This window comes from Pan troglodytes, chromosome 2 (genome assembly GCF_028858775.2).
Source record: "Pan troglodytes isolate AG18354 chromosome 2, NHGRI_mPanTro3-v2.0_pri, whole genome shotgun sequence".
In the NCBI taxonomy this organism is placed as follows: Eukaryota; Metazoa; Chordata; class Mammalia; order Primates; family Hominidae; genus Pan; species Pan troglodytes.
The window spans coordinates 183,098,042-183,124,378 of NC_086015.1; the positions used below are offsets into that span (position 1 = coordinate 183,098,042).

At 39.0% G+C, this 26,337-nt stretch overlaps 1 protein-coding gene across 16 annotated transcripts in view; it reads right to left on the bottom strand.

The window, feature by feature from the left end:
* Positions 1 to 26,337, bottom strand: part of PEX5L (peroxisomal biogenesis factor 5 like) — a 241,669-nt gene that overhangs the window by 126,993 nt on the left and 88,339 nt on the right. The window lies entirely within an intron of this gene.

Genomic DNA, 26,337 nt, shown 5'->3' on the forward strand with positions numbered 1-26,337 from the left:
CTCAAGTGATCTGCCCACTTCGGCCTCCCAAAGTGCTGGGATTACAGCCGTGAGCCACTGTGCCCAGCCCTTTTCTTAATTCTCATATCATATGTCTGTTTGAAGGACAAAATATTCACTGAAACTATTATAAGCTGTGATCAGAATGTTATTCAACTAATTTAAAAATCTTCATAATTCATGTAGAAAGATCAGCCTTGCCTTTCATGAAAAAGAATTTCATATTCATTTCATAGAAAATGAATTATTTAATTGGGAATTTTAATATTTTGGATATTTGCTTTAAATTCTCTGTGAGTCAGTCTGTTCAAAAACCTCAAGTGGGCCAGGCACAGTGGCTCACGCCTGTAATCCCAGCACGTTGGGAGGCCGAGGCGGGCGGATCACGAGGTCAGGAGATCAAGACCATCCTGGCTAACACGGTGAAAACCTGTCTCTATTAAAAATACAAAAAAATTAGTCGGGCTTGGTGGCGGGCACCTGTAGTCGCAGTTACTCGGGAGGCTGAGGCGGGAGAATGGCCTGAACCCGGGAGGCAGAGCTTGCAGTGAGTCGAGATTGCGCCACTGCACTCCAGCCTGGGCGACACAGCGAGACTCCATCTCAAAAAAAAAAAAACAAAACAACAACAAAAAAAAAAACAAAAAAACACCCTCAAGTGAATTCTTGATTATTCTAATAAAGGGAGAATTGGCATAAATATTTATCCAGTGAGATTGGGTTCAAGTTCCTCCAAAGAACACTGGGGAAATTACCATTGGTAGAAGTTTCTCAAAATGCAGCACCTGCATCAGCAGCCTCAGCATCAGCATCATAGGGGAACTTGTTAGAAATGCAAATACTTATAGCCCACTCTCAATTAAATTAGAAACTAGGGGTGAAGCTATCAAGCTGTGTTTCAATAACCTCTTCAAGTGATTCTATGCATGCTAACGTTTGAAAATCACGGGCATAAGGCTTAAGATCATGGTTTTGAAATCACACAGATCAAAATTGAACTCCTAGCTTTCCCACTTAGTAGCAGTATGACTATAGATAATTTCTTTATTTCTCTATTTCCTCATCTGTAATATGAGCACAGTAATAACTGTCTAACTTCTAAGTCTGACATAAGAACTAGATGAAGCAATGCTTATAAAGTAAGCACAGTAAGTGTTTAAAAAGTATCAGCAGTTATTTTTAAGAAGTTTTAGCTGAGTTTCATCTATGCGACTGGACTAACGAGAGTTATTGACCTTGTTTACTTGCAGGAAAAAATGGAACTAAATTTGTTTCTAATAAGGTGAAATCATGTTTACATCGGCAGTGAATATCAAAACCTACTCAGGCATCAGAGTGAGCAATGTACTTCACAGACTTAGAAAAACTTCAAAACTAAGATATATAATCAAGAGATATCCTTCAGCTGCCACACTGGGAACACTGGGTTGAAAAGCCGCTCTCAGACTAGGTTTTCAGGCTTCAGTATCGGGGATAGGTTTGACCTAGACCACTTCTGTGACATTTGCCTGAGACTTGAGATGAGATTTTCTTGCTTTGCTAGCTCAGCTGATACCTGTCTCCTTAGGGCTCTTTATCTGAACCTTTCCTAAGACACTGATCATCTCTGCCATGTACTGTAGTTATTTATGGGCATGCCATTACTCCCCAGCTAGATGCCACCTTCTTGGGACGGGGTTCAAAGCAGAGTCATCTTCATATCTCCCTCTCTCCTATCATCAATGTCGAGTCCCTGGGAGAGGATTGATGTTTTTGGAATGAATAAACGAGAGAAAGCATGTTTTTAAACCTAAATGCAAAGCTGAAATAATTTAATTCATACTCTTACCACGGCAAACACTCACGGTAAGAAGAGAGACAAGCTGTCTTTTCTAAAAGTGAAATTTGATCCTTATCATGACCTAGAAAGGCAATGAAAGCAAGTGGATTTCACCTCCTAAATTGGCAAATTGCATGTGCTGTTCTTATTAAGCCCTGAGCCATTTCAGGCCAGGACCATGGAAATATACTTACCTGCATTTCCATTATCCTAATAATCTCTTAGGACCATGGAAATATACTTACCTGCAAAAAGGATGGCATTTCCTTGCCTCCTTATACCTTAAGTGTATTAAGAGAGTCAACAGAAATTACATTAATTTTTATATTTTAGGGTATAGAGCAGTATGTTGCACATAAGAGATAATTTTTTTTGAGTAAATGAATTTTTAAAAAGTACTGCAAAGCACTTAACTTGGCAAAGTAAGAAGAAAGCAATCAAGCAAATATAATAAGATTATTTATTTATCACGTTCATCTTAGATTCTAGACATTTCAGCTCTCTTTCTTACCCAAGTTGGAAGGCTGTGTGCAGAATCTGAGAGGTAAGAATTAGAAAGTCCTAAGGAGGAAAGAGTTCACATCAGAAACTCATCTTCCCTTTCCCAGGGAGGTTGCTCAGAGGCCAGTGGAAGTGCCTTGCTTAAAAAGTTTCTATTGGCAGCACAGTGTGTTTTCAGTAATAATTCTGGTCATTCTTTAAACTCTGCCTAATGTTATTTTTCTTAATTTAATTTTTTGAATAGGTGTTACATTGATAGCGTTCAAAAAATTTAAAAAGGCATCCAGTAGAAAATCTTCCTCACACCCCTACTCCCCATCTGCCTAGCTCACCCGTCCATCATGCCCTGTCCATAAACACTGTGGTTAGTTTTTTTTATGTGTCCTTCCAGAGTTTCTTTATGTCCATGCAAGTGAGCACAGATACTACACATATTTTTATCCTACCCTTCTAATGACAAGAAGTAACATACTGTACCAATTATTGTATACTTTGCCTTTATTACTGGATACATCTTAAAGATTTTCCTACATCAGTGCATAAAGAATTTATTTTTGTTATATCTGCATAATAATATTCAGTTATAAGATTATATTTACTTTATTGATGACAATTTAGATTATTTCCTATTTTGACACGGAATCATTGCTGTAACAAATAATTTTGTAAATAGTGCTACATATTATGAAGGAACAGTTTTAACTCGCTATCTCTAAATTTAGGAAAATTAACTTGATATTAGGCAAAACAAAGAAAAATGATACCAATATTCTATGCCAGTATTCATGTTTCAATTACTTGATTTAATTATTCTAATACTCTGCCAAATCTTCTTATTCACATACTTAATATACCACAACATACAAGTGCAGGTAAAATTATTGGAGAAAATGTCAGCATCACAAGGTTTCTGATGGACCATATTGAAAATTGTTTTCTCTCTGTGGTCTACTCTGTGTGCTATTTACTCCACACATGGCTTTACTCTTGATTTAAAACCAATCTCCCCCCTCCAAATGTTTCTCCTGAGTCTTCCAATATTTCTGTTTTTGGCACTAATATTCACTCAATTGCTCAAGTCAAAAAGCCTGGCAATTATCCCAAGTTCTCTTTTTTCCTCACCTGCAATATCCAATCCATCAGCAGAGTCAATAAATATTGAATGCGACCACTTCTCTCCACCACCACTGCTGCTACCCTGCCCTCATCTCTCAGCTGGACTCCTGAACTGGTCCTCTTGCTGCTGGACTGTTTCCATCTGACCCCACAGTGCTCTCCTTAACAACCAGAGGAAAAGGCAAATCCGATTACATCAGTGCCCTCGGACCAGCCAGCCAAGATTGGATCCTACTTTCTCATTCATCCTGGAGTCAGAACCTCCTCCTGCCCAGCCACACTTGCTGTTCTTGGAACTTACTAAGGCTTGTTCCAACCTCACAGCTTTGCAGTTGCTGTCCCTTCTGCCTTCCACCAGAACTCCTCGGCCTCTTTTCATATTCAGGTGTCAATTCAAGCATCACCTCCTCAGATGGGCCTCCTGATTACATCATCCAAAATAGGCCCTCCTTTGCTTTATCTTGTGCTAATTCTGTTCAAAGTCCCTCCATCCCTTTATCTCGTGCTAATTCTGTGCAAAGGACTTATTGCCAATTATGGGTATTTTTCTATGTTTGCTGTTGTCTCTCCAACTAGAATGAGGCTGTTCAGGAAACCCTGGGCTTTCTCCACAACTGCCACATTCACAACATTTAGAGTAATGCCTGTCACATGGTAGGTGTTCAACAAATATCTGTGAAATGAATGAGTAGATACAAAATAAAATATTGTTTAACCGTGTAAACTTTCTGGGTAATTTTGGAAATGGCTTCAACTCATAGAAATGGTCACCATCCAAAACAATTTTTATGATTTCTGGGTAATGCCCCATTTTAGTGTGTTTAGGAAAAAAGTAATGGTGTGGACTTAGGCAGATCCGGGTCTCAGTTTTGAATATATATGTCCTTGGAATTTTTAAGCAAATTGTTTAAACTCTCTGGAAGTTAGTTTTCTCAGTTAAAAAATGAAAGTTTGAATTTTGTGAGCTCAAATTATATTTTAATTATCTATTAATGAAACAAGTATTTACTGAGCATGTAGTATGTCCTAGGCATTTGGGATCGCTGGTGAACAAGACTGATGCCATCACCGTAAGCTTACAGCTTAGTGAAGGACTCAGGTTCTTCCAAATGGTGAAACGTGTGATAAAGAGAGGCACATGGTACAATGGAGCACAGACAGGGACCCTGACTAAGTGTAGGCTCTCAGGGTAAAGACAGAGGCTGTGGCTTGAGATCTGAAAGATAGTTACAATTAACTAGGCACAGAGGGGTTGGGAGTCCTGCCAGTGTAAGGGGAGAGGCATGTTCTAAGAAGGGAAACAGGCCAGTGTGGCTGCCTGCAGAGAGTGATAGGGAGAGGTAGGCAGGGGCTAGCCTGTGTCACTCAGAGAGTGGTATGTGGACTGTGAACTGTTTGCTACCTTACTGGGGATGAGGCAAGTATAAAAATTGGAAGTCTACATTGTAGAAATTTTTGTAGCCATTTCACAAAGTAATTTTATGTTTGTTAAACTAATAATAAAATTGGGCTTGCATTTTGTGTGACTTTTTTCATTTCATTTATTTGAAAAATTAATTGTTATTTTCTTTATAAAATCATCAATCTGCAAGGAATTGGACATTAAAAAAACAAAACCAAACAAAACCTGCCCTTTGCCATCGTTTGTGTAACCTTGCGAGCTAAGTTAAAGATTTTGGTTTTCATCTTATGAGAAATAGTGTAAACTGTAGCAAATGCTCATGTCACTAGCACACTAGTTTGCTGTTTAAATGGGGGAAGTTTTAGCCAATAATTTTCTTTTCTATTGTAATTATTTAACCTAATATATCAAAAATTATCATTTCAATATGTGATCATAAAATATTATTAATGAAGTATATATTTCTGGGACTAAATCTTTCAAAGTCACTCTGTATGTTAAGCTTCCAGCACATCCCAATTCAGGCAATGCATTTGAATGCACAGGTCTTGTTTCCCCACTTTTATTTATGTTAAGGTTGATCAGTGGGTCCAGGGACTATCTGCCTGTTCCTTTCATATAATTGTTTAACATTTGCTAACAATTCTCTTTACTTCAGTAATAGTTGAGTAAAACCAGTTTGCACACTTACAGGAAGCCAGATTGTGAGCCTTTGGGTGGGCTTATATGCTCCTGCATCACCAGAGCCTACTTTATTACAGAGAGAAGCTCAATAATATTTGCCAGATTAAATTACAACCATAATTCAGAATAGCCATTCTCAACATTTTCAGCCTGTGATCCAACTGGGAACACCTGTACCCATCCCTTTTGGAGGAGGTCCCAGGAGACAAAGAGCCATTTACAAATGGCTGAGGATGGGGACTGAGACAGTGCTAGGGCCTCTCGGGGACACACACCCTTCCTTCCCAGCTTAAGCTTCAAACAATGTGTCGAGGGGCCTTTAAAAACCATTTACAACAAATGGTGGGTAGGCAGTGGACAGCATTTAAACAGTTGTGTATCTGAGTTACAATCTCAACTCTCCAGCTGATTCTGGATTGAATTTTAAGCATTTTCCATCATTTCCTGCAAGCAACCATCACCTACCACCGGAAGCACAGTTCTGTGTTAGATCTAAAACTCAGTGATTCTTATAAAAACCCAGCAGTCCCTTTTGATGTGACAGAGAAAAATTGAGGGCAAAGACCTAGAGTTGGCTTATACTCATTCCATTTTATCACATAAAGAACAAAACTACTGGAGCACAAGCCCCAGTTTTTGCTGAAGGCAATTAAATCCTAACCCATTCCAGCAAAATCATCAAGATCCAGGCTTGAAGCCCCTCCATGCCATTACCTTTCCATACATTCTCCTTAGTCTGATGACTGAAATTTGTAAACAGCTGTCCCTGTCATTAGTGTGAGTTACTGAGAATCCAGCTGTAATTCTATTCTTCTTTTCTAACTCTGTTAAGTTATATCCAAAAAGGGAAACATGTCAGGCCAGTAGGGCTCACATGATAATGACTTATTCCATCAAGTCTCAATAATCTTCTAATGAAGAAAAGTACCGGCAAGGATTACCTAAACCAAGGGATAATCCTAACTGACATGTTTAGAAACCCTGATTTTTTTTAAGGGATTAGCTCTAGCCTCCCAAACAGTTAAAAATCAGGTTGCTTCCCTAGCTGACAGCAGGGGGCAGCAGATCAGAGTCAGTTCTGTGCAAGTGGTTTCAAGGATGGAAAATCTGTGATGGAAAAATCCTCAAAGTACTTAAATCTAAATATAGAAAACCTAAAAGTTGATTCCTCATTTAAAATTTATTTGACAAAAGAGTAGAGCTAAGTATAAAGAATTTTGCATTTATTTTCAGTCCATATTCTATATTACATTTATTTTACAGTTCATATTGCATTAGGTTGCATCTTGTGAAGTTGCCATTTTTTTTTTTTTGATAAGTCAAAAGCTGTTAAATATTGGTAATTTCATAGGATTAAACCTTATAGTTTGGAGCAGAATTTAGATATAGAACTACTCTTTAAGTGTACACAAACAACAGGCACATGTTTGCATTTAGCAACCGCCCCTGGTTCAGAGAGATGATTACGAGTCCCTGTGGACGTTAAGATCAGTTCCTGCCTAATGCCCCTGCCCCTGCCTCTTCCTGCTCCCTAAAACTGGGATCATGGATAACCTTCAACTCCCGTGACATCTTTTCCCAAACCAATCACATCTCCAGTGTCAGTCACTCTGTCCCCACCCACGTTTTTTAAATCTGTCCCGGTGACCTGCGTAGACCTATCTTGCTCTTTCTGGTTCTCTTGTTGTTTATCAGACCGGGACATAGCTGGGGCTAAAACCACGGGCTTCCACATATTCCCCTTCCTTTCACACTCCCAATTTTGAAAACAAGGTTTTTATGTCTGAGTTGCCAAGCCTGAGTGAGCTCTTAGTCTGTTTTGTACGTATTTTTCAAAGTGTGGTTCCTGGACCAGAAGCATCAATATCACCTAGGAACCTTTTTGAAAACAAATTCTTCGGCCCCACTCAAACCTACTGAATCAGACATTCTAGATGTGGGAGTCTAGCAATATGAGCTTTAACAAGCTGTTCTGGTGATTCTGATGCATGCAGAAGTTTGAGAATAACTGCACTAGGTCATAAAACTGTTTCTCTTTTGATTTTTGTTTTCTGTTATCAACTGCTTTGTATACCTTATTCTTTTTTCTAGACAGTGTCTAACTTCCTTTCCAGAGGCTTAAAGTTCAGCTTAATCCTAGATTAGTAGCTGCACTCCTGTTATATATGGAATAACTTCCTAGTAGCAAAATTCCAACTTCCTGGGATGCTGATATCACCCAGTCTGGCTTCTGCAGTGCTAGCCTCTGCCCACATGCTGGAATCCATGAAACTGGCCAATGGTGTCAGTACAACTGAAGTTTGTGGTGCTCCATGAATATGGTGCTTTGCCTACCCACAGAAGTCTCTTATTGATTGGCACTACCCCTGAGACTTGTCCTGTACTATGTCTGGTCTTTCTCTAACTTACTAGGACAAAATAACCATGTTTGGGCTTTAAATATGCCTCATGCTTTCCTGGTTGTTGAAATCCTATTTGAGCAGTTAAAATAAGAGGAAATGTTAGGATCTGTCATTCAAAGTGGATAATTTTACTCTAAAAAAGGTCCAAATATTTGGTGCTTTTTCTAAAGACATTTTATGCTTGCTTAAACCTTTCATCATTTTTATCTCTGTAGCAACATGGAGGTAAAGGAAAATGCCACCTCATACAAACGTAAATTTTGAGAAAGAAACGCTACTATTTAAGCACAGTTTTTTTCAGACAATCCCTGTTTGCTTATTTGTCCATTTCTCCACTGGATATTGAGTTCCTTGAGGAAGGAAATATTTGTCCTGTTCAGCCTTGTATTTCCAGCAGTAGCCTATAAGACAGTACATACCTAAGAAATGTTTAAGAAATGAATAAATTAAAAAACACACACACATACACAAACCCACTCACATACAGAAATAAATGATACATTTCTCCAACGTGTCTAGATTATTAAATGTTTTTCAAATAAAAAATGAATTCATTGCATTTGACCAAGATTTAAGCTGAGTGTCTATTGTTGTGTTCAAGATAGAAGGCTAGAGTCGAATTGGTGCCAGTATTGGGACCTCTGTCAATAATGGACCTGGCAAAGCTACTGTCCTAAGAATGCAGATCATCATCACATCTCAGGAGGCAAAGGCCTCAAAGGACATCTATTCAATCCATTCCATTTTTTTTGAAGGAGGAAACTGAGGACCACAGAGGTGAAGTCAATTTCATAAGGTCACTGAGTTGGTTGGGGGCAGACTTGGAACAGAGAGCCCAGGATTCCTGACTTTTAATCTCTTCACAGTCTGCTTTCGAAATAGCTTTTCGCAATTATTTATAATGATAGAACCACATTGGAAAGTTTGACTTTTTCCCAAATACTTTTTTCAAGATTATAAATATCTTAGAAAAATGACAAGATGCCTGAAGCCGTATGTTCTGATGTATTTAAATTATTCTTATCTGTTTCTTTTAAGAGAAACTTGCTATAATTTTTTTTCAAAAGAGGTTCAAAGAGGCAATGTTTCCAAGCTTACAAATGAAAAATTCATTGGATACAGCACAGCCCAATTAACTCAAATGTTAACCAGAGGGTTCCTGAGATGATCAGTTAAGTTCACATGTATCTAAACTCAATTTTCTTTAAATTCATTTATAATGAAAGAAATAGAAATAAATATGAGTTATCAATTTTTGTCTATCAGATTGGCAAAGATTAAAAAGTGTGACAGTGTTTTTGGATGGCAGATTGCTGATGGAACCAAACTTCTAAATGCATATGGCCTTCTATCACTAATTTCACTGCTAGTTATTTCTATTAGTGATAAAATTAGAAATGTGCAAATATTTCTATGTACAAGGATATGTTTATCCTAATCTTATTTAGAGTTATAAAAACTAGAAGCAACATACCTGTCTATAAATAGGTAACATATCATATACATACATTATAACCCAGTAAACAAAACATTATGCAGCTATTTAAAAAGATAAATTATATTTATATTTACTGAGACTGGAAGATCTCCAGGACATAGGGAGCAGGGGAAAAATAGGGTTCAAAACCTCAGGTATAGTATAGTCCTTTTTACATAAAGTTGTGTGTGTGTGTGTGTGTGTGTGTGTGATTATAAAGAGATATATGTAAGAATACCTTTTAAAATATTGACAGCAATTACCTACGGTGAATTTGAACTGCTTTTTATTTTGCTGTTTATGTTTGCTTGAGTTTCATATATGAGCAGGGATAAGCTTTAAAATTAGACCAAAAAAGTCCCAAACAAAACAACCCTACCTCCCCAGAAAAGATCTATCTTCATGTTTTAAACAAAATAAAGGTAAATAATGTTTTAGTATTGCCATATTCTGCTTCATGATATTCTGAGGAATGGGTACTAGGCAAATGCATATAAGACATTTCAAAAGCCACAAGAGATAGGATTTCAAATATTATTTGATTTGATTCTTATTTAAAATTGGAAAAATAAAAGTTAATTTAAGCTCTATTCACATTCTTAACTTTTTTAAAGATACCTTTGATGAAGTAATTCATGACCCCAGACTTTAAAAAATTAATAATTATTTAAATTGACAAAAATTGCATATACTTATCATGTACGATATGATGTTTTGAAATATGCATGCATTGTGGAATAGCTTCATTAAGTTAGTTAACATATGCATTACCTCATATATTAGCAATTTTGTGGTTAGAACACTTAAAAATCTACTCTCTTAGAGATTTTTGAGAATACAATACATTGTTGTAACTATAGTCCTCATGGTGTACAATAGATCTCCTGATCTCCTAAATAACTGAAATTTTGTATCCTCTGACCAACATATCCCCAACTCCCTCCAGCCCACACCCACAGCCTCTGGTAACCACCATCCTGCTCTCTGCTTCTATGAGTTCAATTTTTTTAGATTCCACATATAAGTGAGAGCACATGGTATTTGCCTTTCTGCACCTGGCCTATTTCAGTTAACATAATGAATGACCCCTGACTTTGATCCACATATATCTTGAATTGTTTTTAGCACTGATGGCTGCTCTGGACCATGTGTGTTTGTCCTGCCCATGTACCTAAGCGACTCTTGTTACCAGGAAATCGACAGCCAGTCATGGAAATGATTATGGCCACCTGCTGTGTAAGTGCTATATGCACATGTGCCTTCTGTGCCAAAGCTATCATCCACAGCACCAGCTCATGCTGCTAATGCTGGCATTTTCCGGGGAAGCTTGTCCTAGATGAAGTGACTGGAGATAATGGAGTCATATACAATTCTCTTTTTTTTTTGAGAAAACTAATTTCAATACCAGTGAAATTTCTATTGCTAAAAAGCAAGCACTTTAACTGAATGTTTAAAATTCTAAAAGACATTGGAAACTAGTCTGAAAATTGGAACTAGGAACACTGATGAAATACAAATGGAATTTTAACTGTTCTGGGTAGTTACATCAAAAATCTTTACTTTTCCTCTTCCTGTTTCAAGGTTCAGCAAGGAAGTCAATGTTTTTGGTGACAAGTGAGTGATGGGGAGAGAGGCAGGAGCTCCATTAACATTTGTTGAATGAATGAAGTTTCACTTTAAATTAAAATTTTGCAAGCATCGGGCTCACCTGAAGAGCCTCACCCTCAGATATTCTGATTCAGTAGGCCTTTGCAGAGTCCCCAAATTTGCTTGTAGGTGGTGCTCATCTGCTGGTCTTAGGACTACCTTGAGTAGCACTGCTTTAGATTGCAGTCTGTTCCCTATGTTTGAATTGTGACCCACTCTGACATGCCTGATGGCAGAACACTTCTCTAGCTGGGAAGGTTGTGCCAGGACTCAGAAGACCCAATGGGACACAAAAGAAGAAAGGGATATCCTCTCTGACAAGCCAGGCAGATCTGCCGAATTTGGCTTGGCGATTGATGAGCAGAGCAAATGCTCCAGCCAGCTTGCTGTTACGTCCAGCCTGCACCAACTCTATCCAGATCAAGCAGGTTGGCATACAATTCATGCATATGAATAGCTGCTACTCTGGAGGATATCTTATATGTATTTTCATAGAGTAAAATTTGCATTTACATATAGCACATTTCTGCACAAGTGGATATGGCAAGATCTATGTATACATATGGAAGGAAGGAGGATTGGAAAGATTATGTGTACTGAACCAGGGATTAAGCTAAATGTCTGTTGAATAAACCAGGCTATTTAGGGAAAAGAAATGGTAGTGAGAACTATCATTTATGAAGCCTCTGTTATGTACCATGCACTAAGAACCTTCATGCACATTGTCTCAATTAATCCTTAGCACAAATGACACGATAAGGTGGACACTGTGAACCTTATTTTGTGGGTGAGGTCTCTGAGTCTCAGAGGTTAAACAACTTGCCTAGTAAAAAATGAAATTACAGAATGGCAAACCTGGAATTTGAATTCAGTTATTGTTTTCAAAGTCTATACTCTCTCCACTTTATTTCCATTGACATAACATCAAGCAAATATAAATTATCTAACCAGAAAATATTATTATGAATCTAATATCAATTTGTATTCCCTATGCCGTTTATTACTCTCCTTGTTTGGGTTTTTGCTGAACACACAAAAGGGCTCAATACTAATACTCTGATTGTTTGGAAACTATCATCTCAAAAATATTGATTTCCTTATGTGGTAGCATTTGATTGTATTAATGTATTTTAAAAAGCATTTTCTTTTTACTAGTTCAGTATGATAAATTAGAGAGTCACTGTGTTTATGTGCCTTCCTGTTATAAATGGTCAGATGTCAATATTAAAGCATTTTGGATAAAAAAGGACCTGATTTTGGCAGAAATAACTTGGCCATGAATAAACCCAGAAGTGAAACCAAGCTTATGAAGGCCTGTATGATCTTTTCATTATATGAGAATTAAAAAAAAAAAAAAGAGTTGCATGCAGTGTAGTGGCAAAGGGGCAGAGGGGGCAGACTTACTCGAGTCCTGACTTACAATATGAAACATGCTACCCTAGTCACAAAAATGATACTTTTGAATAATTTATAATAACATGGGAAAAAGACACTGTGTAATGCTATGTAAAAAAGTTTCAGAATTAAAGTGTACATGCAGTGTGACTTCAATGAAAGAAAACCATATATACAAAGAAAGAAAGATTTGTAGGAGCTACAACAAAATAGTAGAAATGACTGCATTGTGGGATGTGCTTATGGATCATTTTTGCTTTCTTTTCAAAACTTGTAAGTATTTTCCTGTTGCTTATTTTCTACCACGAGCGTATATATTTCTGTTATTTATTTTCTACCATTAGCATCTGGGCCACTGGGGCCTCCACCCCATGCGGGATGTGCTTTTGGGTTATTTTCGCTTTCTTTTCAAAACTTGTATTTTTCTGTTGTTTATTTTCTACTATGAGCATATATCACTTTAATAATGAGAAATACATGTTTTTTAGAGTTAACCAAGTAATTCTTTTCCTATCTATAAAAATTTGCAGGTAGTCACAATTATTTTGGTAGTTGCATGGTTTGAGTGTCCCCACCAAAACTCACGTTGGAACCTTGATTCCCAGGGCAGCAATGTTGCAGGTGGAACTTTTAAGAGGTGGAGCCTGATGGGAGGCATCTGGACCATGGGGCCTCCACCATCATGGGGAGCTTGATGCTATTCTTGTGATAGTGAATTCTCACACATGGGACTGGATTAGTTAGTGTGAGAATGGTTTGCTATAAAGTGAAGTTCCTCCTCATTTTGGCTCTTTCTTTTTTTGGCATACCCACTTTCCCTTCTGCTTCTCTGCCAGCTGCATGAGGCCCTCACCAGAAGCTGAGCAGATGCCAGCACCACGTTTCTTGGACTTCACAGCCACCAGAGTTGTAAGCCAAATAACTCTCTTTTCTTTATAAATTATCCAGTCTCAGGTATCTTGTTATAGCAACACAAAACGAATCAAGACAGTAGCTGTCATGGCAGTCCACTGTATGTTGTATGTGTGTTTCTGTCGGTGTGGGTAAGAAGGAGATGGGGATAGGGTAGTGAGAGTGGTGGAGTTGAGCCAAATGATTCCTTATTGATTATATTTTTCTCCTGTCATTATTTTCAAGGGTTCTGGAATCAGGTTCATATGCTGTCAATGTACTTTATTTTTCAAGATGCAATATACTAATATATGTCAGATGGGATTCATCTATGTACTTGAACATGTGGAAGACAAAGGAATAGAAGAAGTTTCTACATATGTAAGAGAAAACCTATCTCTTGGATTCTTAGAAAATAAAGTGAGTTAATAAACCCAGTAAAATAGTGCCTGGCATTTAGGAAATGTTAGCTATTATTATTTCATCAAAAGGAGCTGCTTTTCATTTTAAACTTAAGCTCTGGGTCTTATATTTTCTCCTTTATGTTGGTTCTGAGTAACTTAATTCTGCCCTGTTAACTTTCCAGATAAACCTTCAATTTGTAAAGGAAGCTGAGTTCTGAAAAAATGAGGCCTTTGCTAGAAGGGCTGGACACAATTATGTGTAGGTACCCTAGAGACAAGGGACAGGGTGCCATGTACCTCTCCAAGAGCCTAGTCACCAAGGAGAAGAGTCAAGCAGAGCAGGGATTTATGGGGTTCTTGAGCCACCAGCCTTTCTCTGTTGAGCTCTCTTTAGCATCATCTTGAAAAGCTTAACCCTTTACTCCATGGCTATCACCACTATCTTCAGCTCTGAGATTTAGTCTGGGCTTTCTGAAAAGAAAAGTAAGAGGAATACATTTGACAGCTTACATGACAGCATGAGTAACCTTTGCTACTCGTTTATATTCTAGGTATATAAAACTATTACTAAACTGAGTGAGGTTGGTGAATTATCTTGTACTAAAACAGAATCAATGGGGTATTAGAGTAGCATAATCAGTCAATACGTTTATTGTGCCCCTCATATATATATATATATATATATATATATATATATATATATATATATATATACACACACACATATACAAGGTGCTAAAAGAAATAAGAACAAATGTATATAATTAGAGCCTACCCTTAAGGAGCTTCAGGCCATCTTGTGTGATGGAGTTTACCATGTTACAAAAGTAAAAAGTTCATATTGTTTTATATTTAGGGAACTGCAGATGAAATCCAAACAAAGTGTGGAGTCTACTTAATAGTAAGTACCAAAGGACCAAGGTTGGTTCATTAGTTGTAACAAATGTACCACAGTAATGTAAGATGTTAACAGTAGGAGAGACAGCATGCGGGGTACATGGGAACTCTGTGTATTATCTTTGTACTTTTCTGTAAATCTAAAACTACTCCAAAATAAAAAAAAAAGTTTATTGAAAAAAATAGCCTCTGAGAAGCACTGGACATTTTTGCCTGCAAGCACACTTATCATCTTTCAACTCTGGCCTCCTTTCATGTAACCATAATAATATAATGACCAATCATCTTAATTTTATTTCTCCAGGAAAGACCAGTGTGTTCCCTAGTTCCAACTACACAGAACCTAGGCTTTGGGGTTTCCCTTGCAGTGTATATAGGACACATGTAGCCTGATGAGGTAGAAGTCAGGTCAGCTCTTTGGCTTGGGGAAAGCAGAATGTCCTAATTTTTTCTGAGTACCTGGTTGTAAGGATTTGGTAACTCTGGAACCTTAGTTCAAGAGTTTTGGTATTATTTGTTAGGACTACCCAATATTAACCAGGTTTTGTGCAAGTGGGACAGAAAAGAGGCAGCGAAATGTTTCTCCTGTGTGAAATGATAATGTTGTCTCCTCTCTGGGCTTCAGTTTCCTCATCTGGAAAGTGGGGTGGGATCCACCAGTTCTAGCATTGCTTGGCAGCACCACCTCTACCATCTCCACCTCTACTTCCAGCGCTTCCATCGACTCCACCACCTCCTCCATCTCTACCTCCACCACCACTGTCACCACTACCTTCACCACCTCCAACATCACTCTCACTAACACCATACAATTATGGAACCAGAAGGCATACTAAATATTATAAAAATGGATTCTGATGAGGTAAACATCTTAAAGGTAAACTCTGCAGAGGTGAACATGCAAAATGCGGCACACCTTCTCAAATGGAGATTCATAGAGATAAAATTGCTCATGTCATCTAGGCAAGAAATTCTTCCTTTCATCTATTAAAATGTGGGCTGGCTGATCACCCTTTTTCCCACTAGGTTCAATGGAGTTGAGATGCTAATGAAGGCACCCTGTCCATTACTAACTTACATAGATGAGAGGTTAGAAGGTATTTAATCTGTTAATCCCTTCAAAATTGTGCATCTGCACAAAAGGCCTTGAAATCTGGTTACTCTGGAGATTTAACAAGAGCTGTTTAGTATAATTAGATCAGCATGATGAATACAAACCTCTAAACTATCATTTAACACTATGGTGGGCAAGGGAAATAGCGTGTTTAACAAAACTGTCTGCATCCATCCACTGGGGTTGGCATTATAAGGTTCATTAACTTATCCACACAAAATATCACAGAGGAACACGGGATATCACGGGAAAAATATCACAGAGGAACACAATGAAAAAGATAACTATTTTAAGTGAGGCAAAGGAACTCTCAACATAGGCATGCCTCAAGGAGAGGATGTGAATGTTGGCTATAACCTGTCAATTCCTTTCTTAAAGTGTTCCAAATTTATGGATGACATTACTTCATTTTGGAAACTGACTTTGGGGCATGCTGCATTTTGTAAATGCTTTAAGACCTGCAGCTGCTGCTTCCTGCAGGGTGTGAGACCAGTGCTGGATTGTCTTAAGCCATTAGACCCCAGTCTTAAATCTCTTCTGGAGTTCAGTGCACCGTCACTTACTGCATTAGAGGTTAAGTTCTGAGGCAGCAATTGTCAGAAGTATTTTCTTCACAAGGAGCATAAAACACGAGCCCTGAAAGGATGACCTGGTCTAGTAAATGGCTCAGGGGCTGGGAAAAGACTGCATCATGCTGCTGAAACTCTGCCTCACAAATTTACGCCATTTGAATTCCTTTGGGAAATTCACTGCACCTAAAAATTACACTTCAGTATCCTTGTCCTGAAAATTAGACTTTCTACATGGTCTTCATTTTTGATTGAGTAGGCATCCTTTGAAATGAAGATGCTTACTGAAGAAACCAGGAGTGATCAGCTCTGAAAAACAGGATTGATACCTCTTATAAGACAGTGTTGGTAAAGCCTTCTCAAAATTCTTAGTCCAGTGGCTCTCAAAGTATGGTTCCTAGACCAGAAGCACCCACATACCTCGATAACTTGTCAGAAGTGCAATTTCTCTACTGAATCTGAAACTCTAGGGGGTGGGCTCTGTAATTTGTATTGATGGATATTCTTGAAGCCTTAAACTAAAGCAAGATGTTCAGAGGGTTCAGAAGAGAGGAAATAAAATAGGTCTTGGGAATTAAAACTTAAAAGAAAGTCTGAAGCAAGTGGAAACTGGGCTTTAGGGGTAATGTATGTGTTAACTACAGATACATAGACTTCTGGGCCCAGAGGAGAACTTAGAACATATAGCCCAGTTAGGCCCCTCATTTACAAAGGAGCAAAGTCAAATGATTTGCCAATTCACATTCCTAGACTTCTTCATTACCTAGAGCCAAGTGCCTCAATTAGCATGTTCATAAGCCATAAAGAGGTTACAGCTGTGCACTCAGGCCCCCCACTGAGTGAGCAGACAGGTGTGAATAGCCAGGTCCCCTTGGTGAGTGTCCTGAGAAGAGCAGGTCTGGTGGTGTACATCATGCAAAGTTGGAAGACATGAACCCAGAGGAAAGCCAGAGAAAAAATGAGTTGGTATCATTTTGATCAACTTATGGTCCTATAAATGAGGGTGGATAAAAATAAAAGGAAAGTTATATGATGACAGCCAAATAGTTCTCAATGAGCACATCCTAGAAATGCTGACATAGGGGCTCCTCAGCATTACATGAGGTGCAAAATTTTAATTTATTTTTTTACCAGAATTTCAGGAAGAGGGATGGACTATGTGCTGGTTCTTGTTGGGTACTAGTCAGTGCAGGTGACCTGATTATGCTTCCTAGGGACTGTGTGCAGAGGGAACAGTCAGACACAAGGAGCCTGGACTTTGCAGACAGGGAAGTGGGCATGGCAGCATGGCATGGATGAGGAAGGGGTGGATGAGAATGAAGCTTGGAGGAGAGGAATGGGTAAAGAGAAAGAAAGAGATGGAGAGGTGGGAAGAGAGAGAGAAAGCTGGGAAGAGAAAGAAAGAGGTGGTGAGAGAGAGAGATAAGAGTGAAATTGAATTGAGCAGTTACTGTGTGGGGGGGGGGCTGGGGGATGTGGAGACGTTTAATGAGATGGAAAGAGACCTACAGAAAGCTTTTGAGAGACTTTCTGCATGAAGTGCTATGGGATCCCCTTAGTTGCCACTATCAGGAAACTTCATTAATGGTCTACAGTTTCTTCAAAGCTTATGCCATCTGGCTACTGTTTCTTTGAAATGGTACTGCATGAAGAGAGAACCATGTGGGGCTCCAGTTATATACTGGATATAGAATACTCTATACAGCATTAATTTCCCTCTAAAGGAACAGCAACCCATGCTCCACTTTTGCTCTGCCTGTATATTTAGAGCAAGACGTAACTCCTTAAGAACAACATGGATCCAATCCTCAGAGGCCTAATTTAGAGAAATGTCTCCTTCATTTATTGAAGCTTAAATAATACATTGGTACAATAGTGTGAACTTACCATTTTAGTCCAAAATAAGGATCTTCTAGCACGAAAAGAGAAATAAGTGACCTTTTACAATGTTGAGAGGTTTTAAAAATGTAAGAAACAGGAGGGGAAGAGTCTTGAGCTACCTCTTTTTCCCCAAATCATTTAATGAGTGCTTAACATGTGCCAGGCGTTATGGTAGGCCAGAGGTAGAAAAGATGAATAAGCTATAACCAGTGGTCTTTCACTTTCAAGAAGATTGAAATGTAACAGTAGTGGCAGACACAGTGGATAAAATACAGTGCAAATAATAGCAAGTGGTAGAAGTATGTGAAGGGTGGGGCACAAGATTAGAGCCATTTATTGTGCGCCAAGCTCTACTGTAAACATTTTAAAATTTGTTTATTTTATTGTGTTAAAATATGCATAATATACATTTACCATTTTGCCGATTTAAACATGTACAGTTCAGCGGCATTTATACGTTCACATTGTTGTGTGATCATCTCCACACCTTTCCCCCAACTGGAATTCTGCAGCCATTAAACAAGAACTCTTGCCCTTCCCCTCAGCTCAAAATTCTCTACGAGGTACTTCATATATATGGAACCATACAGTATTTTTCCTTTTGTGTCTGCATTATTTCATTCACCATGATGTTATAGTAAGCATTCAACATTCAGTACTTCATGTAATTCTCAAAATAACTTTATCAGGTTGGTGGCATTTCCCCCATTTCACAGATGAAGGGACTGAGAATCAGGGAAGGTATTTGTTCAAAAGTCACTGTCAATAAATAGCATAGTGTGAATTTGAACGCCAGTCTGTGCGATGCCAAAATCCAAGCTCCTACCCACAACATTGATTAACCTGGTAGAAAAGAGTGAGTAGAAAACTTTCCAACACAGCTCATACTAGTTATAAGAATAGAATATTTCTCACTTTGAAAATGAGATTATTTGGCCAGGCCCAGTGGCTCACGCTTGTAATCCCAGGATTTTGTGAGGCAGAGGCGGGCGGATCACGAGGTCAGGAGTTCGAGGCCAGCCTGGCCAACACAGTGAAAACCCGTCTCTACTAAAAATACAAAAACTAGCTAGGCGTGGTGGTGGGCGCCTGTAATCCCAGCTACTTGGGAGGCTGAGGCAGGAGAATCGCTTGAACCCGGGAGGCGGAGGTTGCAGTGAGCTCAGATCGCGCCACTGCACTCCAACCTGGGTGACAGAGTGAGACTCCTCAAAAAAAAAAAAAAAAAAAAAAAAAAAAAAAAAAAAGAAGAAGAAGAAAAGAAAAGATTATTTATCAGCTTTTCAAAGAAAAGGTTGATTGGAGGAAGAGGATCTGGATTTAAAGTTCACTCTGCTTTTTACCACTGGAGGAAAAGCTGTTGCCGTCTGTATGTACTTCTAGTCTATTGAACCCTTCCAGAAACTGGCCTCCGGACTGAAATTAATTGTGACAGCCCTTTCTGCATCTTCTCCCAAGAAGCCTGGGCCTCATTTCTCCTCCTAGGGCTCCTTTTCGTGGCTGCTATTTCTGCTGCTTTGTTTTGGAGCACTTTGCACCTGGAGCCTGAGGAGGGCCACTCCGAACCCGATGTCCCTCTCGCGGCTGTTCTGGCGTGGGATGTGTCTGCAGTTGCCAGAGCAATGACAACACTGCGGGACCGCGGAGGCGGCTGGGCGGGGCTGGAGCCTGTGACCGCGCCCGCTGCGCGCATGTCCAAGGCCCCAGCGCTTCTGCGGGGCGGCGGCACCGGTAGGCACTCGGAGGCGCGGAATCTCCTTTATCTTGAATTCTTTGGTCCTCACCTCCCTCCCACTGCACCCGGATTCCCTCTCTCGACCCAGGCGCATGAGACGGATGGTTTCTTCCCAGGACTCTGCCTTCACTGGGACGCACACATGGAAGACAGTGGACTGGGACAGAGTTCACCTGTCAACTGAGTCTCCTGTACACTCGACCCTGCTCCAGCCCTTCAAGGCCAGCTGCCTGTTGATGGAACAGGGAGTTAGCATGTGTGGTGACCTGAGCTAGAACAACCAAAGGACGCAGCTTTCAGATTGATCTTTTCTTCCTCTCTCCATTTTGTCCTCTTAGGTTACATATAGTAGACATAATGGAAAGGCCATATTACTTTGGCATCAGGAGGCCTGCGTTCCAATTCTGGCTCTGCTACTTATGAGCTATGTGTCCTCCAGCAATGCAGTAATGTCCTCTGAACCTGTTTCCTTATCTGTAAAATGGGGATAGTAACAATACTAACATCCAGTGTCGTTGTGTGACAATCAAATGACGTAACATATACCAAAGCACTTGCAAAAGTAATGAACTATATGAGTTGAATATTATTGTTGTTATTATTATTTTACTATATTTACTTTTAGAATCCTGCTTACTTTCCTATTTATGGTAGATGAAGATTGCTCTGGATTTCAAGCAAGCATCTTTATATTAGATTAGCGCTATCATCAGCATTTGCACTGTATGAACACTATGCCCTGTATGGCCAGCAGCCACCTTGGCAGTGGGGAAACAAATCATTCCATCTCTTAGCACAGAGATTCTTATTCCTTGTATAAGTGAGTGAATTGCTCATTTGTTGCACAATTAATCACATCTACTTCCTCATTTCCTAAAATGAAATCATCTAATGAATTGGATGAATAAAGAGGAAAACTGGCTTTTAATTCATTTATCCAAAGTATTTAAATGTGTAATAATTAGCCTGCAGTAAATTATTGTGAGGAGAACAGAAACTCATGTCCAATTAGTCAAATCCTTTCCTATAGAATTTAGGTATGGAAATTCAGTTTCTGCTCACTGGAAGCTAAACTTTCTGGGAAGCTGAATGTGGTCTGCATTCTGTGTGCAATGTTTTATTCCACCACGTGGAGAATCACAATAAGACAGCAGAGGCGGTGAGCACTAAGCACGTGACATCTGTGGCCCGCTGCTGTCATTATATATGAGAGAGAAAAACAAGGCTTGAATTCTTAGACGCTTAAGTCAGACAAAGGTCTCTTGAAGGACTCAGTAACAATTCTCAACACAATGCTTAATTCTACCAATTGTGCTCCATCTCCTTTTTCCTTTCCACATCAGCTATTCAAATTCCCTGGGTAAAGCAGAAGGAAGCAGGACCAGATAAGGCTTCCTGGTAAAACTGGGTAACTCACACATTGAGGACAAGTGATGCTTACTCTCAATGGGGCTCTCTCAACAAACTTGCCAGAAGAATATGCCCTCTCCCCCCCAAAAAAAAAACTGAAAAAGTTTATAAACTTATATTCCACTCAAATTACAATTAGAACAATTTATGAATTCAAAGGCTACTTTTTAATATAGAAACAGGTCATCATGATGTCTGGGTATTTCATCAGGAGCCATTACAAATTTTAGGGAATGGAGGGAATATATCAGAAATTTTAGAAATTTTGTGTCCACAAATCTCTGTTGGAAGAGCAACTATTAACTCAGATGATAGCAGACTGCTACTTTCAGAGATGCATAAAAGATGGGAGGTTTACACTCAATCCAGCCTTCTAAGAAGAGACTTTTGCTCAACAAAAATCAATAGACACTATGGTCCCCACTAGAAAGGCTCAGGTAGTCTGGGGACTTGAGTTCAAATCCAGTCTTGGACACTCAAGCAGTTTCCTTAACCTCTCAGTCTTACAGCTCACCATTTATGATAATGGGGATAAAAATGGCTATCTCACAAGACTGTTACGAGGAATAAATGAAATGCCTGGAAAGGTCTAACATGGCCTGGCAGAGACCAGGAGCTTAATAAATGTCAGTTTCCCATTCTCATCCCTTCCTTTTCCTCCAGTTCAATAAATGTCTTTTTTGAAAAACAGAATTATGTTCTTTTAAATGACCTTATCACATGTTACTGCTATACTGAGTTTATAAACCAATTCTGGTAAATCTTGTAAGATTCCAATTTATGCCCATTTTAAGGCTGTTTTCAACAGTTTTCAATTGATGTTCAAGGAAGGATTGCAAACATTTGTTGAGCACCTACAATACATTGAAGAGTTTCCCCGTAACAATGTGCAAACTCTATCTCTACACATACAGAAATAGAAATCACTGAAATGAAGTGAAATGCAAGATTACAAAACTAGTAAGCGGGCAGAATCAGGACGTTCACTCAGGTCTCTTAACGTCTCCCTCTGTGTCCGCTTCACAAGGCAAGGTTGCCTGTCAATATGTTTATTTCTTGATAGCAGGTTGTCACGCTGATTTCAAAGTTACATTTGAAATGAGAAAAGCTGTGCAATGCTTGCACTCAGAACTTCTGTTTTATAGTCTTCTTTGGACATCACAGAGTGAGAAATTGAAGCCAATTTGCAATTGGTTCCCTTGTTATTTAATCATATGGAGCCAAGTTTACTGTGGTCTTCATATCACATCTCTAGCAACCAGAAGAAGCTGGCAGAATGGGGATTCTCAGCTTGCTCCTTTTTAGAATGGTTGGGACAGGGTGAAATCACCTAAATTTTAAGTATTGGGACACCAGGGCTGGGACAGATTTCCTGAATGATGACTCAGGTTTCTGAGCTGGTGTCCCTACCGAGGGAGGATATTTGGAACAGTCATTAAGAGCACAGACTTTACTTCCTGGCTGAGATCCTTTCCCTGTTACTTAATACTGTGTGCCATTAAATAACTTTCTAAATCTCTCTAAGTCTGAATTTCCTCATCTCTTAACTCAGGTTAATGGCATCTACCACATGAGGTTGTGATAAGGGCTAAAGACATAGTTAAAGACTTGTTAGCATGATGCCAGGCTATCTAATAAGACTGCAGTCTCCATGGGAGGTTTTGTATCTGAACAGTTCCCACGGAGGCTAGTACAGGGCATGACACACGCTTGAAAGGTCAATAAACATTTAACAGAATTGTACCTTCCGTCCATGGGAAGACACCTTTCCTTGGGAGTGCTACAGAGGTTTATTCAGCTCTGTCCTCTTGGCGTGGAGCTTTCTGCTTCATGGCAGCCAGTTCCTTTGCTGGACAGCTCTGATAGGAAAGTCTATGAAACATATCCGATCAAAATTCACCTCCTTTTACTTCTATCCACTAGTCTCAGTTCTCCCACTCGAGGTCACGCAGTATATTTCATGCCTCTTGTGTGTGGTTGCAGAGGGAAATGGCATGAATGTTATTTTGCAAAGTTGGAAAAAGAAAGGGTAAAAGCTGGTGACTTGCAAGCCAAATTGAGTGTACAGATAGATGTGTTGATCTGCAGTACTGAAAGTTGTTTTTTTTTTTTTGCATCTGAATGTTCTAGGGGGATTCATTCTTTATTTGTCACTGTCCTTACCTCTCCTCATTGCTCTGTACTTGGCCAGCTTCACTCTGCTATGTGACCACCTTTACCATCCCCTAGCCTCATCCAAGGGCTCTGATTTTGTAATTCACAGTGAGTGGAAAGAGTTTTGAAATCAGAATAATCTTGAGCTTGAATCCAGGCTTTTGCTGGCTGTATAATATAGAGTAAGTGAACTAATTTTGGTGAATTACAGCTTTCTTAATGGTAGATGAGGTGCTCTCACTTGCCTTCCAAGATTGCTGTGAAGAATAAAGGAAATAAAGAGCCTAGAATAGTGCAGGACACAGGGCAGGGTCTAAAGAAATCTAAATTCACTACACACCATCCCTTATCTCCCAACTGAAATTCCTTGTTTACAGGTCAAACACAGAGACTGAAGAAAGAAAAAACATATGCGATAGAGAAGTTAGATGAGAAACTGTTAGAATAGAGGGGATAATGACAACAAGAAGAAAGTGAGAAGATAAAACAACCAATTCACAAAGCACATACAAATTCTTAACTCTAAGTAGAGTCACTAACAGGGTTTCAATGGCTACTCAAAAAGCAGAAGCTCTAGTGAGGTACTGATTAAATCAGAATCCCTGGGCGTGAAACCTAGGAAGGCATCAGTATTTGGAAAAAATCTTCACATTATTCCGGTGTGCATCTGTGCCTGAGAACCAGGAGCTAGAGGCTCTCTCATTAATAACAGCACACAGCTATAATGTGAGAAAAGCTTTCAGTTAGTGGAGGCAGCTTTTTCCAGTTTGGGTGGACCAACAGTCCACCTCTGAATGGTGTCAAATAGAGCTGCACTATACATGGATTTTTTGCATTGACAAAAAGAGAAGAATCAATGAGCAATATTTGATGTATATTATTAACTCTGTCAGTAGCAGTGCGTATGTATTGAGTAGCCTGGCTACAAGGGGTTTCATAGTATATGAAACATGGACGCCCTACTTGGGTAATTTTCAATTGAGTGGAGGCTCACACACATTAATGAGCACAGCGGACATGGAAAATCTCTCACTGAGGTATTGTGAAAGTATGCTCATCTGAGAAATTGGTACTGGCCTTTCTCAGTTCCACAGACTATGTGTTTATCAATCAATTAGAAGCAGGATTGAAATTTCCAAACACTAAAAAATTCTGCAAAGAGTGTAATTAGATTCTGAAACTTAAAAGATAGAAAGCATAATGATAATACAGTTACCATTAATTGAATAAAAATTATATCTTTATTATAATAAATATTACACAATAATTATCGTTACCATTAATTGAACACCTACTATGTGCTAAGAATACATTATTTCAAACCCTTACACCAATTATGGAGGCAGATATGACTATCTTTGTTTTTCAGCCAAAGAAAAGAGTTTCAGGGAGCTTAAGGAACTTAACCACAATCAAAGCTAGGAAGTGGTAGAGTCAGGATTAAAACCCAGGTTTTTTTCTATTACAGTAGTAGAATAACACAGGCTTATTCTACTATAGTACCTTAACATTCCCAAACAAAGCAAAAACAATATAAAGATAGTACTGACGCAAAGTAAATAGCATTTTTTAACTCTGTAGTTGCCAAATTTTAAAAATAATAACCATATTTTAAATGTAATAATCAAAAAAGTTACTTTTTTTTTTTTTTTTGAGACGGAGTCTCACTCTGTCGCCTAGGCTGGAGTGCAGTGGCGTGATCTCCACTCACCGCAAGCTCTGCCTCCCGGGTTCATGCCATTCTCCTGCCTCAGCCTCCCGAGTAGCTGGGACTACAGGCACCCGCCACCACGCCTGGCTAATTTTTTGTATTTTTAGTAGAGACAGTGTTTCACCGTGTTAGCCAGGATGGTCTCGATCTCCTGACCTCATGATCTGCCTGCCTCGGCCTCCCAAAGTGCTGGGATTACAGATGTGAGCTACCGTGCCTGGCCAAAAAAGTTACTTTTAAAGGAGAAGAAAAGTGAAGAATAAGAACAGGGATTGGATTTACTATTTAGAACATTGTTATTAATCAGATGCTTTTTCTTAGTTAAAAGCATTACCATCTAGGAATAAATAAAATGTGTTTGACTTTCCATAATTATAAATAAATTTCACAAATTTATAATTCATAGCAAAAGGCCTGGAAGTTCAGTTCACATTTTCATATTACAGTCTTTGCATTTGAGGCAGATATCCCCTAAAGTTATTAAATGATCAATCTTCCCCAAAGAAGCAGCAAACAAAATCCTGAGCAATTCTCACCTAGCAAGCTGTCTTCCTTCTTGAAGGATTTCAGCATCTGTTTGGTCTTTATCTAAAGTATCTTCCAAAAACAGCTCAGCTTAACTTTCTCCTCTTTGGCTGTGGTCAGCAAGATGAGAAATTATGAGGGGGAAAATTAGAATTTGGAAGTGGGCACTGACCGAGTTGTCATCTGACCAGAGAAGATGAATGAGAAGACAAATAGGAAGGCAGCATGGGAGAAATACAATTAGACGTGTGGATCCACGGAGAGAACTGGAATTCAGCAAAATTCCCTCCGTGCAGGAGCTACCAATTCAATTCTGTAAAATTGTAAATGATGCTATCACTTTCAAAACTGGGTAGGTGCATACTGTATTTCTTCACTCCTACCGAATCCCCAATCCCCACCAGCTGCTGAAAAAACAAAGTACTAGATAAACAAAAAGAATGCCTACCTTGGATTTTCTCTCTGTGGAAGCAGTCGACTTGTTTATTAATCTGAAGCTTCTAAAGCTATTAATGTTCATTGTTAAAATGCAATTTTAACAGAATTGTATAAACTGGCAACTAAGAAGTTTTTTAGAGCATTTTTGCTGATGTTGATTTTAAA